The sequence below is a fragment of the Solanum tuberosum genome, unplaced genomic scaffold (assembly GCF_000226075.1).
Source record: "Solanum tuberosum cultivar DM 1-3 516 R44 unplaced genomic scaffold, SolTub_3.0 scf00118, whole genome shotgun sequence".
In the NCBI taxonomy this organism is placed as follows: Eukaryota; Viridiplantae; Streptophyta; class Magnoliopsida; order Solanales; family Solanaceae; genus Solanum; species Solanum tuberosum.
Window position 1 is genome coordinate 557929 of NW_006239043.1, and position 16886 is coordinate 574814.

At 28.6% G+C, this 16886-nt stretch overlaps 1 long non-coding RNA gene and 1 pseudogene across 1 annotated transcript; one reads left to right on the plus strand and one right to left on the minus strand.

Annotated features, from left to right (window-relative positions):
- Positions 1-4280: 4280 nt before the first annotated feature.
- Positions 4281-5949, minus strand: LOC107061135 (uncharacterized). The gene is made up of 3 exons (XR_001473777.1): positions 5725-5949; positions 5572-5636; positions 4281-4497 (listed from the first exon to the last, which is right to left on the minus strand). It is a non-coding gene; the product is annotated as an uncharacterized lncRNA (long non-coding RNA).
- Positions 5950-8266: 2317 nt separating this feature from the next.
- LOC102603854 (serine carboxypeptidase-like 17) lies at positions 8267-12268 on the plus strand (annotated as a pseudogene).
- Positions 12269-16886: the final 4618 nt, after the last annotated feature.

Genomic DNA, 16886 nt, shown 5'->3' on the forward strand with positions numbered 1-16886 from the left:
AGGCGGATCTAGGATTTGGAGGTCCTGGGTGTCACATCGTTCAAGTAAGATAAACGGGTCGGTTGCTTTAATTTTGGGTTACAATTCGGGTTATTATCTTTTTTGATTTTTATAAACAAATCGATCAAACATGCATGTTAGTAATATTTTCTTTTAGATATTATGTGATGAGAGATAACTAAACAATTCATTTTTTTTAGGAATTAAAGGCCTTATTCACTTAGACTTTGAGGAAAATTAATTTTTTTTTCAAATTAAAATTTGAGCTTGTATAAACCATCTTATAGTGTTAACTTAATATATACATATTCATTGACTTTATGTGTTGTTGCAGATATATTGTAGAGAGAATAAAATTATAGTTTCAACCTAGTCATCTTACTAATTAGCAAGAATGTCGGTGAAGATCGAAAAAACCTTTAAATTGAAAGAACTCTAGTAATAATATTCATCATTTTTAAAACATACTTTTTCTTAAAAACTACTATTTAAATACATTCTTAATAATATTTATGTGATATTGATAATTCAGTATTCATTAACTGATAAAGAATAAACACGCGACACTCATATCAAGAGATTAATAATTAGTGAAAGTGAAAGTTAAAAAAATTAAGAATTAACTATGGTGAAAAGGAGCCAATTTGAAATTAATAAAGTATAGTAAATAAATAAGAATGAATGGAATAAAAAAAAACTAAAGCCCTTTACACATTAATTAAAAAAAAAACAAAAAAGAAAACAAAACTAAAAAAAAGCTTCACTACGCACAAACCAAGCAAAAAAAACAATGCTAGTAGTGAGGTTCGAATTTGCATTGCAAGTGTGGCACGTCATGCCTTTTACCAATTGAACCATTTATCATTTCATTCAGTGGGTGGCAAAGCTAATATATATTAACATCTGATACATATATACATATATACAACAATTTTTCCGAAATCACTGGGTGCCGTGGCACCCCCACCCGTACCCTTAGATCCGCCCCTGATTTATAGTACCTTTTATATACTTTTTGAATATCTATTTTTTTGCTTAAAATATCAAATTAATATAATCTAATTTAACTTTTAAAATTAGTCAAATTGACTTCGAAAAGCACAATATGACAAATGAAAGTGGACGGAGAAAGTATTATTAATCATTATTACTTAAACATTTCATCATAATATATTATATATATTCTTTGATTTGCTATTAATAATAATAATAAATTTTTTTAATAATAATAATTATTATTTATAATATATTTTTCACTAACCAATCAAATATGAAGTACATTTTCTATGAAAAGGGACTTTTATTAACAAAACTTTTGGAATAATCGATTCGTTTGTCAAGTAAAAATAAAAAGTGGTAATTAAATATTTTCTTATTTATTTTTCCAATGCCACCTAAAAGATTCTCTTGAAATTTCCACTACTTTATTTTCCTTTTCAAAATTTTCCACTAAAGTAAAAATGTATGGGTAATACTAAATGGTCAAAAAAATTTGGTCAGAATTTTTTAAAAATTATAATTTTTTTTAATTTTAAAACAAATTGATTTTTTTTATTGTTTAATTAAAAGGTATTAAAGTTAAAAAAGTAAAAATGTTTAAAAAGGTAAAATAACATTTTGGCCAAATTCTGACCAAATTCTCTAGCCAAAAGGATTTTTCCAAAATTTATATTACTTTATTGCCGACTTCGAAAAATATCACAAGAATCTTGGGAAAAAAAATGACCAAAAAATTATCAACAATGCCTATAAATAAACAACTTGCATGAAGGAAATTAATATCAATAACTTGAATATATATAAACCATGGCAAAAAAACTTCAATTTTTCACAATTTTCTTAATGATGACCCTTTTCTTACTTTGTAACTCTTCATCAATAGTTACTGATGATGATGGTGAATTAACATCGTCTAAAATTGTTGAAAATTATAATGATATTAGTAGTGCATCAAAGAAAATTTCAAATGAATTGCTATCCTTGTTGTGCTTTTTCATGTCCATGTTCTTCTTAAAAATAACGCGGCGCGTATTAATTTGTGTATATGAATTTCAGTTGTACCATATTCTGCTAGGTGCAGTGCAATAGTTTAGAGTTGGAGGTCAAAACACATTTAAAGTATCACGATTTTTTTGAGTTTCATGTTCGAACTATCAGGTTTGTGAGCTTCATATATACTATCACCAAATGTTTATTGAAGTACAACTCAACTACTAATTGTTAATTACTTTTCCTATCTCTGCATAATGATGATATTTCCCAATAAATTTTACAAATCAAAATATATCACTGAATGTACAACTTTAGGGGGTATCTATGAATTAAATGTTTAAAATATGGATAAGACACAAGTACCTCCTAGACTATGACCCAAATTCTAGATATACATCTTAACTAAATTAAGGTCTATTGAATCCCCTGCCCCCAATTTTTTTTAAAAATTTATACACCATTTGACTTACGTGACACACTTTGCGACTCCATGTAGTTGAGTCACGTGAGAGATATTTGGATGCCACGTAAGCTAAAAAGGTGTGCAAAATTTCAATGGACTGAATGATTTACTCACCCTAAGATAGTCGAGATCACTGGAAACAAGAAAATGTCCACAAGAGGTTTCATATATTTGTTGCATATGTTAATGAAGAACAAATGCAACTAGTAAAAAAAAAACAAGTTGGGGGGGGGGGGGGGGGATAGAACCTTAGTTTATTTAAGATGTGTTTCTGAAATTTCGATTATAATCTAGAGGGATAGTTATGCTTATCCCTTTAAAATACAAGTATTCAAGTGAGACGGTGCGTGATTCATGTGCAACAAAATGGTGGTTGCTAATTAAATCATCAACTTGCTAATTAAAAAACAATTTAGATGACTAAGTGATAAATTCATTTAACTTTTCTAATTAAACCATAATCAAGTTGGTTGCTTATAAAAGAAAATATGTATTTTAAATAAATACAAGATGGGATATCACACAAACTATAAATTGTAGGTCTCAATTTCATCATAATTGCACAATATATATACATTTGCTATGGATAGAAACACGATATACTTCTTTTTGCTTTAATTTTGATAATATTTTTTTGCAATTAGTAGTGCTGCTTCTTCTTCTTCTTCATATGATCATATCATGTCCAGAATATGTACGTGAACCATTTTAATCCCGAGATAAAACACAAAAATGACCAAAGTTGCCCTTCTCCAAATATTTTTTTAATTTAAAAAAAAATATAATTTATCTATTTACAAAATTACATAAAAAATATTATAAGTCACAGTAATTAATATTCAAAAAAATTAAAAAAAAACTATGGTAAAATAATAATAATTCTTTGACGGTCTAAACAATAACTAATATACTCCATTCTTTTGGACATAAATGTCCTTGATGATATCATTCATGACATCAATAAACCATATAAAATAATTGACATCAATAATGTGAATTGATTTATTATTTAAATAAAGTGGCTTTGGACCTTCAAGTCTTCCAACTATGACCAAGTTGATTATAGATCTAGTCCTCAAAATAATTGTTCTTTGTCTGCATAATTTTTTCACAATATATATATATACTAGTAAACGTACCCGCGCTTCGCGCGGTTATGAAAAGCTTTACTGAATTTATGAATAATTATTCTTTTTAATACCTAAATATTTGAAGAATTGTAAATATTTACGAATTGCAAATTTTTACAGCTTCAAGTCGTGAAAATAGCTTCTTGCAGAAATGTAAGACAGACCACATGCAATAAACTCTTGTGGTTCATTCCTTCCTCGAATTTCGCATATAGATGAAGTTATAATACACCAAACAACCCCTTTTAAGCATATACTTTTAGTCTTCAAATCCAAAAGCACCCATAATGAGGTTGAGTATGCTCCCTCCTCTTGCGATTCATTAAAAATTCAAGATGGAACACCATTCTTAGTAGTAAAATTTCTAATTTCTCCATTTTTTTATTAAAAAAATTACATAATTTTCTATTTTCCTGTCGCTCCTCGGCCAATGCCATGATATATAAGTTTTTTGAAAATTTTTATTGATACATATGAAACTCGTAATTTATGAACCTATAGTTTTTAATGAATTTATGACGATGGTTGAGATTAACTTAAGAATTTACAATGTGACAAAAGTGTGAAACATAAAATAGATGATTGATACTTCAATATTTGCATTTTGCATCAAGAAAGTCATTCTACAAAATTTCATCCCCGTGGAGACCAAATATATTATTATTAGTCAAAATAACATATTAATAAATCACCAAAACAATAATTAAAAATAGGATAAATAGAATTAATTACATTGAAGTAACAATGTTTTTGTCCAAAGAAATTACAAATACATAAAGTCTTCCACGGGCATCAAAAACGTATTCTAGATTACCTATTCACCCGTTATTGACATCATTTCCAATTTTTTAGCTAGTTATAACTTTTGTCTTCATTCTTCACTTGAAGAAGTCTTATCATCTTTTTCTAAGGCTAAACAATTAAATATCTCCATCAAAATATGATAAAAATGCAGATAAGCAAAATGAAGATAAAAAGACTCAATCACAATAAATGAGTTACAAATATTAAATAATTACAGAAATAATTAAATAAATATGTACATTTAGGAGTTATAATGGAATCAATATTCAATGTATTAATTGTAATTAAATAACGGGCAAAAGTCTATTGAGAGAAATGGACCAAAAAGCAACACATAAAATGTGCAATAAGGAAAATTTAAAGTGGGGTACTAATAATTGTGTCATTCATCGTCACATTAACACATAAAAATAAAGAAAAAAAGAAGATAAATGTAATTTTAGCCAAAGAAATGTCAGATCACCCATGAATTCATATCCAACTTTATATAATACTCATTATTTTTTATTTGGCTGATATTAGTATTTATTTACTGATTATTCATATCATAGTAGTTTTAAAAAAAATTTGATAAATATTAGCAAAAAAGGTTTATAAAAAATTAAATAGCATTCTTGGAAAATAAACTGCAAAAGAAAATTATTTAGGTAAAAACTATTAGTAGAAATTAAATGAAAACATATTCCAAAAGGAAAAAAATAAATCAAGAATAATAATCCAAATAAATTATATGTGTTTCCTCGCTCAAAAGATATGTAATTTTATATTTATTAATAGAGTTTTTTCGCACCTTTTAAATTGAAGCCAAAAAAAAACCCAAAAAAATAGAATTAACTTTTCAAAGAATAAAGGGCAAATAACAAAATGTTAACTATGGCTTGATATAGCAAAGGAGCTTTCATGCTTGCGAAGTTCATTAAATCTACACCACTTGTGCTTTATCTCGGCGAGACAACAACAATGCTTCAAACATATTATTGTTTGTTATTATGTTATTGAGTTAAACACAAACATTTTAAGAACTAAAACAGAATAGGCATAAGGGATCTAAAACAACCATGTAGAAACATGTAAACCTGTTATTGACTACAAAATTTTCAAAAACACGTTTTTATAATATAATTTATAATTATTTTTAAATTTTCAATTTTCAATAGTGTATTTTTTTAAAAAATTTTTTACCTGTCAAGTGTCAACCATGGTGGAACTTCAGAACAGCACAAAGAGACATGTAAACCTGTTATTGGCTACAAAATTTACGAAACACATTTTTATAATAGATTTTGTAACTATTTTAGATTTTCAATTCGAATAGATTTTGAAAAAAAAATTTACCTGTCGACCATGGTGCAACTCCAGAGCATCACAAAAATTGACATAATGCATTGGATGAGCCAACAGTGCGATTCCTTCTTATATTTCAAATGATGACTTTTGGGCTTTCTAGTTGTTAAATGGCATAATTTATGAGTCTTTTCAGTTTATAGGTAACAGTCCACTATTTAATTTTTAGACATTTTACATTAAATTAGATAGAAAAAATAGAATAAAATGTCAAAAAAAAAAGGATAAATGTGAATGCTGGCCTTAGAAGCATGCCACATCAGCATTTCTATATTCTCCTTTATATATATACTAGTTATTAGGTTCCCGCGCCAGCGCGGGCCCAATGTATATTACTTCCTCCGTCTCATTTTATGTGAGGTAGTTTGATTCGCCACGGAGTTTAAAAAAGAAATGAAGACTTTTAAAATTTGTGGTCCAAAATGAATGATATAAATTTGTATGACTGTAAATTATTTCATTAAGGGTAAAATAAATATTTTATAATCAAATTGTTACTTAATATAGAAATGTGACATTCTTTTGGGACTGACTAAAAAGGAAAGTAAATAACATAAATTGGGAGTAGTTCTTTGTTTCAATTTATGTGACACCGATGAAATTTGGAGAGTTATATAATTTTTTGTATGTGATTTTGTTAAATATATTTTGAAGTTGTTAATTTATTGTGATTTATAGCACTTCTTATATCATTTTCAAATAATATATATTACTCTTTCTGTTCCATTTTATGTGACGTAGGTACTTTTACGAAACTCAACTAAATTTCTTATATGATTCTTAAATATTTGTAGTTGTTATTTTACTTTAATTTACGTTACTTTTTATGTTATTTTCAAACAAACTTCTTATGTTTCAATATGGAATTAAAGAGTCAATAAAATTTCTTTTATGATTTTTAATTATGTTTTTTTAATATCTTATATTATTACATTGTGATTTTAAGTACTTTTTATGTAATTTTTAAATCTAGAACAAATTAAAAGAAAAACAAGGAAAAATTTAAATGAAGAAAGTACTAAAATTTTCAAATAATCATATTTCTATATTAAAATGTTAAAAACTTTAAAACTCCACATATATGCAGAAAATCATATACGGAAGACAAAATAATTTTTAAAATATATATTAAAGCTCTTTCTAATAATATCACATATTTATTCTATTTTTCAAATAATATATATTTCTCACTCAATCTCAATTACGCAGTACATATGAAATTTCGAGAGTTAATCAAATTCTTAGTACTATTTTAAACTATATTTTAGTACTATTTATATAATTTTCAAATAATATATGTTACTACTCTATTATATTATGCAATACATGTGAAATTTCAAGAATTAACCAAAATTTTAATATTTTAAATTGATTTTTAGTACTATTTTTGTAGTAAATAGAGGAAGTTGAAGAAGAAGGGCAAATCGGTCAATTGACTGACTAACCCTAAGCTCCTAAACATTCTCACTTCTAAATGGAAGCACGGGCACAATATCCGTTAAATTGTTAATTATTATGATTTATAATATTTTTTACATTATTTTCAAATAATATATGTTATGTATTTTTAAATACTTTAAGTTGTGATTAATAATATTCTTAACGTAATTTCAAATAATATATGTTACTCCATTTGTCCCAATTTATGTGACACATGTGAAATTTTGAGAGTTAATATGTTTTTCAAATATTGTAAGTTGTTAACTATTGTGGTTTATGGTATTCTTAATGTAATTTTTCAAATAATATATGTTATTCCCTTCGTCTTAATTATACAATTCGCGTAAAATTTTGAGAGTTAATCGAATTTGTAATATTTTAAATTTATTTTTTAGTACTATTTAAAAAGGAAAAAATTAAAATATAATGAAAGAGGAGTGTATAAAAGTAGGTGGGCCATCTTCAAAAACCAAATATAAAAGTAGGTGGGCCATGGTGCCACGTGTCGAAAGAAGAGTGAATTTTATTCACTCTTCTTATATAGTATATAAATATATATGATATATGATTTAAATAAAATAAAAGTAGGTGGGCCATGATGCCACGTGTCGAAAGAAGAGTGAATTTTATTCACTCTTCTTATATAGTATATAAATATATATGATATATGATTTAAATAAAATAAAAGTAGGTGGGCCATGATGCCACGTGTCGAAAGAAGAGTGAATTTTATTCACTCTTCTTATATAGTATATAAATATATATGATATATGATTTAAATAAAATAAAAGTAGGTGGGCCATGATGCCACGTGTCGAAAGAAGAGTGAATTTTATTCACTCTTCTTATATAGTATATAAATATATATGATATATGATTTAAATAAAATAAAAGTAGGTGGGCCATGATGCCACGTGTCGAAAGAAGAGTGAATTTTATTCACTCTTCTTATATAGTATATAAATATATATGATATATGATTTAAATAAAATAAAAGTAGGTGGGCCATGATGCCACGTGTCGAAAGAAGAGTGAATTTTATTCACTCTTCTTATATAGTAATATAGATTAGTGTGCCACTTCTAAGAACTTTTGAAACACTTTCATCAACTCATTATTTTGTGAATTCCACTCAACTCCAATGGTGCTAGTTTTTTTTATTGTGTTTGTACAGATGCTACTCTTAACTGATGTAGTCTCGTCGCACTTCATTGTTGAGACTCTTCCAGGATTTGATGGACAACTTCCATTTAAACTTGAAACAGGGTAAGTATATACATTTATTTATTTTTATCTTTATATATATAATTAAATAGTTACTAATTTGTATATTTTCATGATTAGTTATATTGGTGTTGGAGAAGAGGAAAAATTGCAGCTATTTTACTATTTTGTAGAATCTGAGAGGGACCCACAAAATGATCCTCTTATGATTTGGCTCACTGGAGGTCCTGGTGGCTCTGGTCTATCTTCCTTTCTATATGAAATTGGTATGTCAATTTTAATTCTGTTCTACTTTAAATAATTCACTTATTTTTGTATATGTGTATAAATTGTCACTTTTATAAGTATCTAATGATATAATGTTTTCATGAATATAAATAATTTATCATTTAGCAAACATCCCTTATTCGTTATAGGCTGAACTCATCGGTGACCCTTAAAGTTGACATCAGTTTTCTACTTAGACACCTTTAACTAGGCTTTGTTCAGTTTAGACACCTTATGTCATGTCGCATTGTATCATTTTGACACTCTTTACTGACATGATATGGTGAGTGTAATACACTTATAAAAGGGGCGTGAAAGACTTATTTATCCAATTTTAAATTGTTGGTCAATTTTTTAACTAGGAACAGTTGATTTCTAATAAAGTTTTGATTTTTTTTTAGAATTCTTGAGTTGTGCACCTTTTGGTAAAATATAGATGGAGTGGATTTGGTTAGGAAACAAAATGAGTTATGCATTTTAATTGATCCTAAAAAATTTAACTATTAAAGTTAAAGAGATTTGAGATATGGAGAAGACCAAGAGGTGGGGCTGGGTTTGATTTGCTGGAGAAGACGATTGGAAGTAGATTTTTTTTTAAAAATGATTTAATCAAAATTATTTGAGCAAAAATGTCAGGTGTTGTTGATTCATTGGCTAATTTTTTTAGTTTTATTCAAAATTCATTATTAAAGAATTATATTGGTGTCAAATGACAAATGTCTTCATTTAATTCGACAACTTTGACACATCATTGTGAAATAAGTGTCAAAATGACACAGCAGAACCTCACATGAGGTGTCTAAAATGAACAAACTCTAGTTAAGGTATCTAAGTGAAAATTCATGCCAACTTTAAGGGGCCACCAATAGTTTCAGCCTATATCGATAGTGTATTCGACTTTTAGTATGCGATACCATGGCCGGGCATATGATTAATAATCACTTAGGATGTGTTATGTAAGATGAAAATGATTTCTAGGAAAAAGAATAGGTTTTTTTTACTTATTTCTTGTGTGCTAAGAAAAAAGTTATTATCCTAAAAGGATTTATATATAATCCCAAGTAAAATATGTAGGTAATTTATAGTTTTCTAGTAGTGCGTGCGTGTATATAAGGGAGAGTTGAAGCTCATTCTCCATGCTTGTTTCAGGCCCTTTAACATTTGATTATGCAAATTCTAGTGGAAATTTCCCTAAATTGGAGTTGAACTTACATTCTTGGAGCAAGGTTTTGTAAGCTTACTCTTTTGCTTATTGTTCGTGTATTAATTGACATGTAATGTAATACAATGTGGTTTTGATTACTAGGTGGCGAACATAATATTTATAGACCAACCTGTTGGCGCTGGATACTCATATGCAAAGACTTCAGAAGCTTATAACTCCAATGATACCCTCTCTGCAACTCTAATTTATGACTTCCTTAGAAAGGTGAGAGATTTTTTTTTTTGGATATGTTAATATTAATGAGACGAGTGTGAACGAAACGAAATTGTTGTGTTGTAGTGGCTTATGGATCATCCCGAGTACCTCAAGAATCCACTATATGTTGCTGGTGAATCCTACGCAGGCATTTATATTGCATTGGTTACTCGCAAAATATATGATGGTATTGTATCTTGTAATATATACGTGAATTTAGGATTAGTGTTTTAGTATATATGTTATCGCGTGCTTTTTCATTATAAGATTTTTCTTTCTCTCAAGGTGTTGAAGTTGGTGATGAGCCTCAAATGAATATCAAAGTATGAATACAACAATGCATTAATTTGTTGCTCATGATCTTCTTTGTATTCTCATTTTAGATTTTAATTTGCTGAAATGTAGGGATATATACAAGGCAATGCTAGCTGCAACAGATGCATACACTACCATGAATAGTAGAGTCAAATATGCTTATCATATGGGACTTATTTCAGATAAGATCTACCAGGTATGCTCACACACTTCAACATGGTATCAGAGCAAACAGACATATAGTTATGCTAACAAATTAAAGTAAAGTTGTTCCTTTGTGTAGTCCGCTAAAGCAAATTGCAATGGGAATTACGTTGACATTGATCCGAATAACATATTATGTCTAAATGCTCTTGAGAAAGTAAAAAAGGTAAGGGATCATCAAATTTTGCACTCTCCTCCTTTTAACTTCAATTATACCTAATACTCCATCATTGCATCTACCTATATAGTGTCTCAACAACATTCGAAGCCATCATATTTTAGAAAATTGGTGTGAGCAGTCATTTTTAATGAGCAATGTCCACTCATTATTTCCAATTCCAGGACCATGGTGTCGAGTAAGTCTCTGTTTCTCCCTTCATAGTAATCAGATCATTTATTGTATACTTGCATAGTTTACTTTTTAAATCCAGGAAAATAATTACATATACTCGAAGATTTGGGCAAACGATAAAGCTGTCCAGAAAGCACTAAACGTCCGTGAGGTATATATGCAAATACATTTTCTATCCATATACTATATGATCTTATGCCTTTGAATGATCATGTAAATAAAACCAGGGAACAATATTGGAGTGGGTGAGATGCAATAAAAGCATGAAATATGACGTTCATGAAGGTATGAAGAGATTCGAGTCATACGTCTATGATATCCAAAGTTCAATTGATGATCATCGTCATCTCACTAGCAAATCCTGTCGAGCTCTAATTTATAGGTTATTATTTATCTTCGTCTTCTTCCTCTTCCTCTTCCTCTTCCTCTTCCTCTTCCTCTTCCTCTTCCTCTTCCTCTTCCTCTTCCTCTTCCTCTTCTTCGTGTTTTGTCCTTCTTAATAAATTTTTACTTTGATAGTGGTGACCATGACATGACTATTTCTCATTTGAGCACTGAAGAATGGATAGACACTTTGAAATTGCCAATTGTAGATGATTGGGAGCCTTGGTTTGTTGAAGATCAAGTTGCAGGGTTGGTTCCTTTTTTCTAACTTTCCACGACTCTTCAAAAATGTTGTTACACCAGTGTGTCAAACACGTACATACACCTGATCCTGATGACATTTTTGAAGAGTCGGAGCAACATAGTCTTTTTTAACTCACATGTACCAATACTTTTCTAATAACTACTTTCTTTATGTAGATACAAGGTGAAGTATCTACAAAATCATTATGAGTTGACATATGCAACTGTTAAGGTAACCACTATTCCCTATTGCAACAATCCTAAACCAATATCATTGCATGACTAGAGTTGAAGCTACAAATTTTAACCTGATCGGTGGAATCTGAATTTTATAACGATGATTTCAAATGTTATTAATTGAGTTCTAAATTTAATATGTGTACAGATTTAATAAACTTATTAATACTAATACACTATTGAGCAAACATTACTGAATCCGTACTCAAGCTTCTAGCTCCGCCCCTGATTGCATTTGCATCTTAATTGATTTACTTAGGGTGCGGGTCATAATGCTCCTGAATACAAGCCTCAACAATGCCTTCCTATGGTTGATAGGTGGTTTTCCGGTGACCCTCTTTAATTTCAACTTTCTAAGATGTTAATGTACTTATTTGTTTCTTTCCATCGACATAAGTAAGCGTGTGTGTGTTTTGTAATCTTGACATGGAAAATAAGTATGTATGATTTTACTTTGTAGTATGAGAAGTTATGGAGAAATTTATTATCTTTTTTTACAAATCATATGTTAGTTAATATGTAGTAAAATCCTTAGAACAACAATCTTGCAGAAATAAGTAACAACAAAGTTTAAAGCATGTTTTCAAAACAAGAAATTAAAATCAGTAAAGAAAAACAAGATGTAACAATAAACCGAAACATTATTAATGAAAAGAAGAATAGCGAGTCTGCTAAATCCACAGTGTGTCTTTAAGGAAATTATTTCCCTCAAGGCTAAAGGAATATATTCTTCACGATAGAATGATTTTACTCACCAATGTATCAGTACCAAGAAATGAATGATTTTACTCATCAGTACTAAAAATAATGGTGTCAGTAAACCACTCAATGGAGCAAAGTACACTAGTTTTATTTGTGCAGAAGAAGAAGTTCAAATTTTTTAAATGAATCCGATTCTAAAACATAACTTTTGTTATTATGTTATTCTACTACTATACTAGTTGATAGTTAATTATGTTTTAAATTAAATTTATAGCTTTTTTTTTTGTATTTTTTATTTGTTGCAATTTATTTAAAATGTTGTTGTCCTAACCTAACAAATAATAGGGAAAAAAGCAGCCACTTGACTTAATTTATTGTTAGATCTTATGTTATGTACAAAAAACTCAAATTTATTTAAAGTAATTCTTATAAATTTTAAAGAATTGATTTCATAAGCAATTCACATATTGATATCAACTTATTGACATATGATTCGCTGAAAACTGAGTGAAAAAAAATTATATTTTATAACATGAACTTTTTATTAATTCAAGATGGAAAAAACATTTATTTCTATCAGTGGGAGCCCTTTATTTCTATTAGTGGGATCGAGGATCAAATTAGGTTGCTGTCAAAATATTATATATGAGACCTTGGTTAAGAATAAAGCAGGTGCACAAATATGCAAGCTATATTTTCCATTTTATTTTATTTTATTTAGAAGTGTGGATAACCACACAGGAGGCGGTCAACATGTCTGCTTCACCTATGTGGTTTCACACTTTTATTACTTTTGTCTATTTTTTCTTTCCGTTTTAATTTGTTTTTTTTTATATATTTAAAAACTACGTAAAAAAATATTATAAATCATGATAATTAATATTTAATAAATATATATATATATATATATAAATTCAATTGCTTATAAAAAATTCGATTGACTCATAAAATTAATCTATTTGTGTCACATAAAATGGAACAAAAGAAGTTACATGTATTATTTAATTTGAAAATTACGTAAAAAGTATTGTAAATCTCAATAATTAACAACATATTGACTCTTGAAAATTCTATTTGTGCTAACATATATTGGGACAAGAAAAGTAACATATATTATTTAAAAATTACGTAAAAGTACTATAAATTACATTAATTAACGAACTTAAAATATTTAAAAATCATATTAAAATTTAATTGACTCTCTAATTTTATATGTGTCACATAAAGTGAAACAAAAAATAACGGATATTGGGCCCGTGCTAGCACGGACGCTTGTGTCTAGTAGAGGAGAAAAGGTGAATGTATACTTATTTTCACATACGTATAAATATATATCTATAAAACTTCAAAATAAATACAAGTAATGTTATTTCATACATACAAATAATACATGTATATAACCAACCTCATACAATGTGTTGGTGTAATATACCACAAATACAATAAATTACAGTAGAAAATAAAATGAACAAAAAATGAATAAAAATTATCATTCAGGCTGATGTGTGGATATCTTGCTCTCTTTAAGGAGATTTAAGCTCACTATAGCATAATCTACTCCGATCCAACAATATCACTCTTGACTTGTCCCCTCTAGGATACAACAGCCCTGTTAGGACCGAAATACTTAGGTGTCATGCGGAATCTAGCAAAGCAAACCTCGAAAGATCATGAGTAAGAAGACAAACAAGAAATATACCAAAAGACACAAACATTTGACATAGTTCGGTCAACTGACCTACTTCCACATAGGAGATGAGCAATCCACTATATAAATATGAGAGTACAAATATAGAGGGAAGTAACCTCATACAATTCACTCGAAATAAAAAGAGGTTCACACAAGTGATAACGTATCATTTGTGTCTCACCGTTTCCCCCCCCTACACAAAACTTTCAAAACCCCTAAGATTGCATTGTGAATGTTAACAAGTTAGAAGGAATGAACCTCTATTTATAGAGTCATAAATCTTTTCCTACAAGAAAATGACTAGCCAAATAGGGAGATTTTGTGTTTTCCTTTCAAAAAAAGGAAAACCCAAATAGGATAAGAAACTTGGGGAAAATACCCAATAAGCCCAACAACATCATACAACTCAAACAACTACGGATTAATTAAAAAGTTCAAAGCTCCAATAAAAGAATATCTTCCTTCAACAAATAACTACTCTCTTTTGTACACTGAATTATTTGAAGACTTAGAATATTAGTTTTTGTTTCAACCGTCTCTTTCACTACACTAATCTCAATAAAATACCTTCTCATCGTTTCTTATAGTGTTTCTCTTCTTTCAATACAAAGTAAGACCACACTAGCTATTTATAGTGGAGGAATCTTCCTTGCAATGAATAAGAAGATTATTGGGTAGTTAATAGGATAATTAATAAATGGTCTAAACGTTACATAAGTTACAAAAATAATTAGATAGAATATTAATGGGTGAAATGAAGAGTTAGAGGTTACAAAAGTTACTAACACAAATGTAATGTATACCAATGAACATAACATGATACATAATGTGACATATGATACCTTTTTATTAATATTCAAATGTCACACTAACACAATGTTTTATTAAAATCTAAGTTATCAAATAATTGTCACAACACATACAAATATTCCTATATATATATTGGTTAATTTCTACCTTCTATGTCAACTTATCGTTTACTAAAAGTAATTAATATCATATTCATTCATTTAAGTATAAAATTCGCATTAACTAATCAGGGTCATGATAGAGTGGTTAATACTCCATTCTTGATCATAACTCTCAAATTTGAGTATGATTAGATATAAAATCACCTTTGTTATATCTCTCAACGTGGGATTTTCTGATGCAAAATAATTAGAATTTAGTCGAACCACCATATCAAGGTGAGATTTTTTATTTTATTTTATTTTTAAAACGTATCCAACTGCTCATAAACAAACAAATCAATCTTATCAAAATTTTGCAACAATGACAAGAAAAAAAAAATAGAATATTATAAATTTGCCGAAGTGGGCATCTATATATACATTTGAGTAAATTAAACCAAATGTATTATAATATTTACATAGAGTGATTATATATATTGGTGATAATATTTTATTATATAATATGGAGTTATTACCAAGATTATTTCCACTATATAAAACAATTTTATGAGACATTAACCATATCAAGATTTGGTTATTCTCACAATTAATTCGAAATTATATCTAATCGAGTCACCACATTTAACCTTCCAATTACTTGAAATGTGAAATTTTGATCCCCCTTGCTAGTAAATACATACAATCCCAATTATTATCCACCGTTTCACCATTTAATTACTCATGTGTACTAACTAGCTAGTTGGTATCAAGGCTTAGTCATGTTTAGGTTCAATATTTGCTAGAAGTCTTTAATTTATATCGAGTTAAAGATTTACATGTTAATAGAAAATGTAGAGAAATTATAGTGTTGGAGAACTTAAATTACTCAATGTATACTAGAATTAGTGGCAAATTTACAGCCTAAATTATGCGCGTGAACCTATGATCTCTTCGTAAAGTTAAATATTTTATGTATATATTTCTTAAAGTTCATATAGTATTATCTGATGATGACATTCACACTATAAAAACACTCAAACTTAAATTATTTTTTTGCTTCTTTTCATTACTACAAAAGGAACCCCAATTACCAACAAAAAAATTCGTTGGTAAATTGATCAAATTGGTTGGCAAATTGAGTTACCAACCAAATTGGCCAACTTATATTAATCTTTTGCTAAAAGGCTCGTCGGTAAATATTACCAACCGATTTTAATTTGTTGGTAAACTTACCAACCAAAAATCAGTTGGTAAACACCCAAAGATGTTGTTACAAAATTTTGAAACATGGCCCTGAAATTTCCGTTGGTAAATTCACCAAGTAATTTTTGGTTAGTATATCGTTAGTACCTTTACTAATGAATTGAAAAGGAGTTGGTAAATTTTTTCTTCATTATTCGATTCCGTTGGTAATACGTTGGTAATTATAGAAAATTTTTGTTGGTAATTTACCAATAAATTTTAAATACTTTTATTTTTTTTTGGTTTCCCATCCGGTGTCTGGTACCCCACACCGGAGCCCGACTAAATCCGGATTCACGTTGGGAAGTCCCACATTGGGGAGTAAAGCGCTCCCTAACAAAGGCGACTCCGTACCCGAGGGGAGTCGAACCTGAGACCTCTAGGTTAAGGATGATGCAGTACTTACCACTCCACCACAACCCTTGTTGGAAATAAATTTTAAATACGTTAATATGATTATTTGTTTTTCTAATAAATTTACTAATTGATTGTTAGTTTGTTGGTAATATATCATTCAAGGCGACTCCGTATCCAGGGGAATCA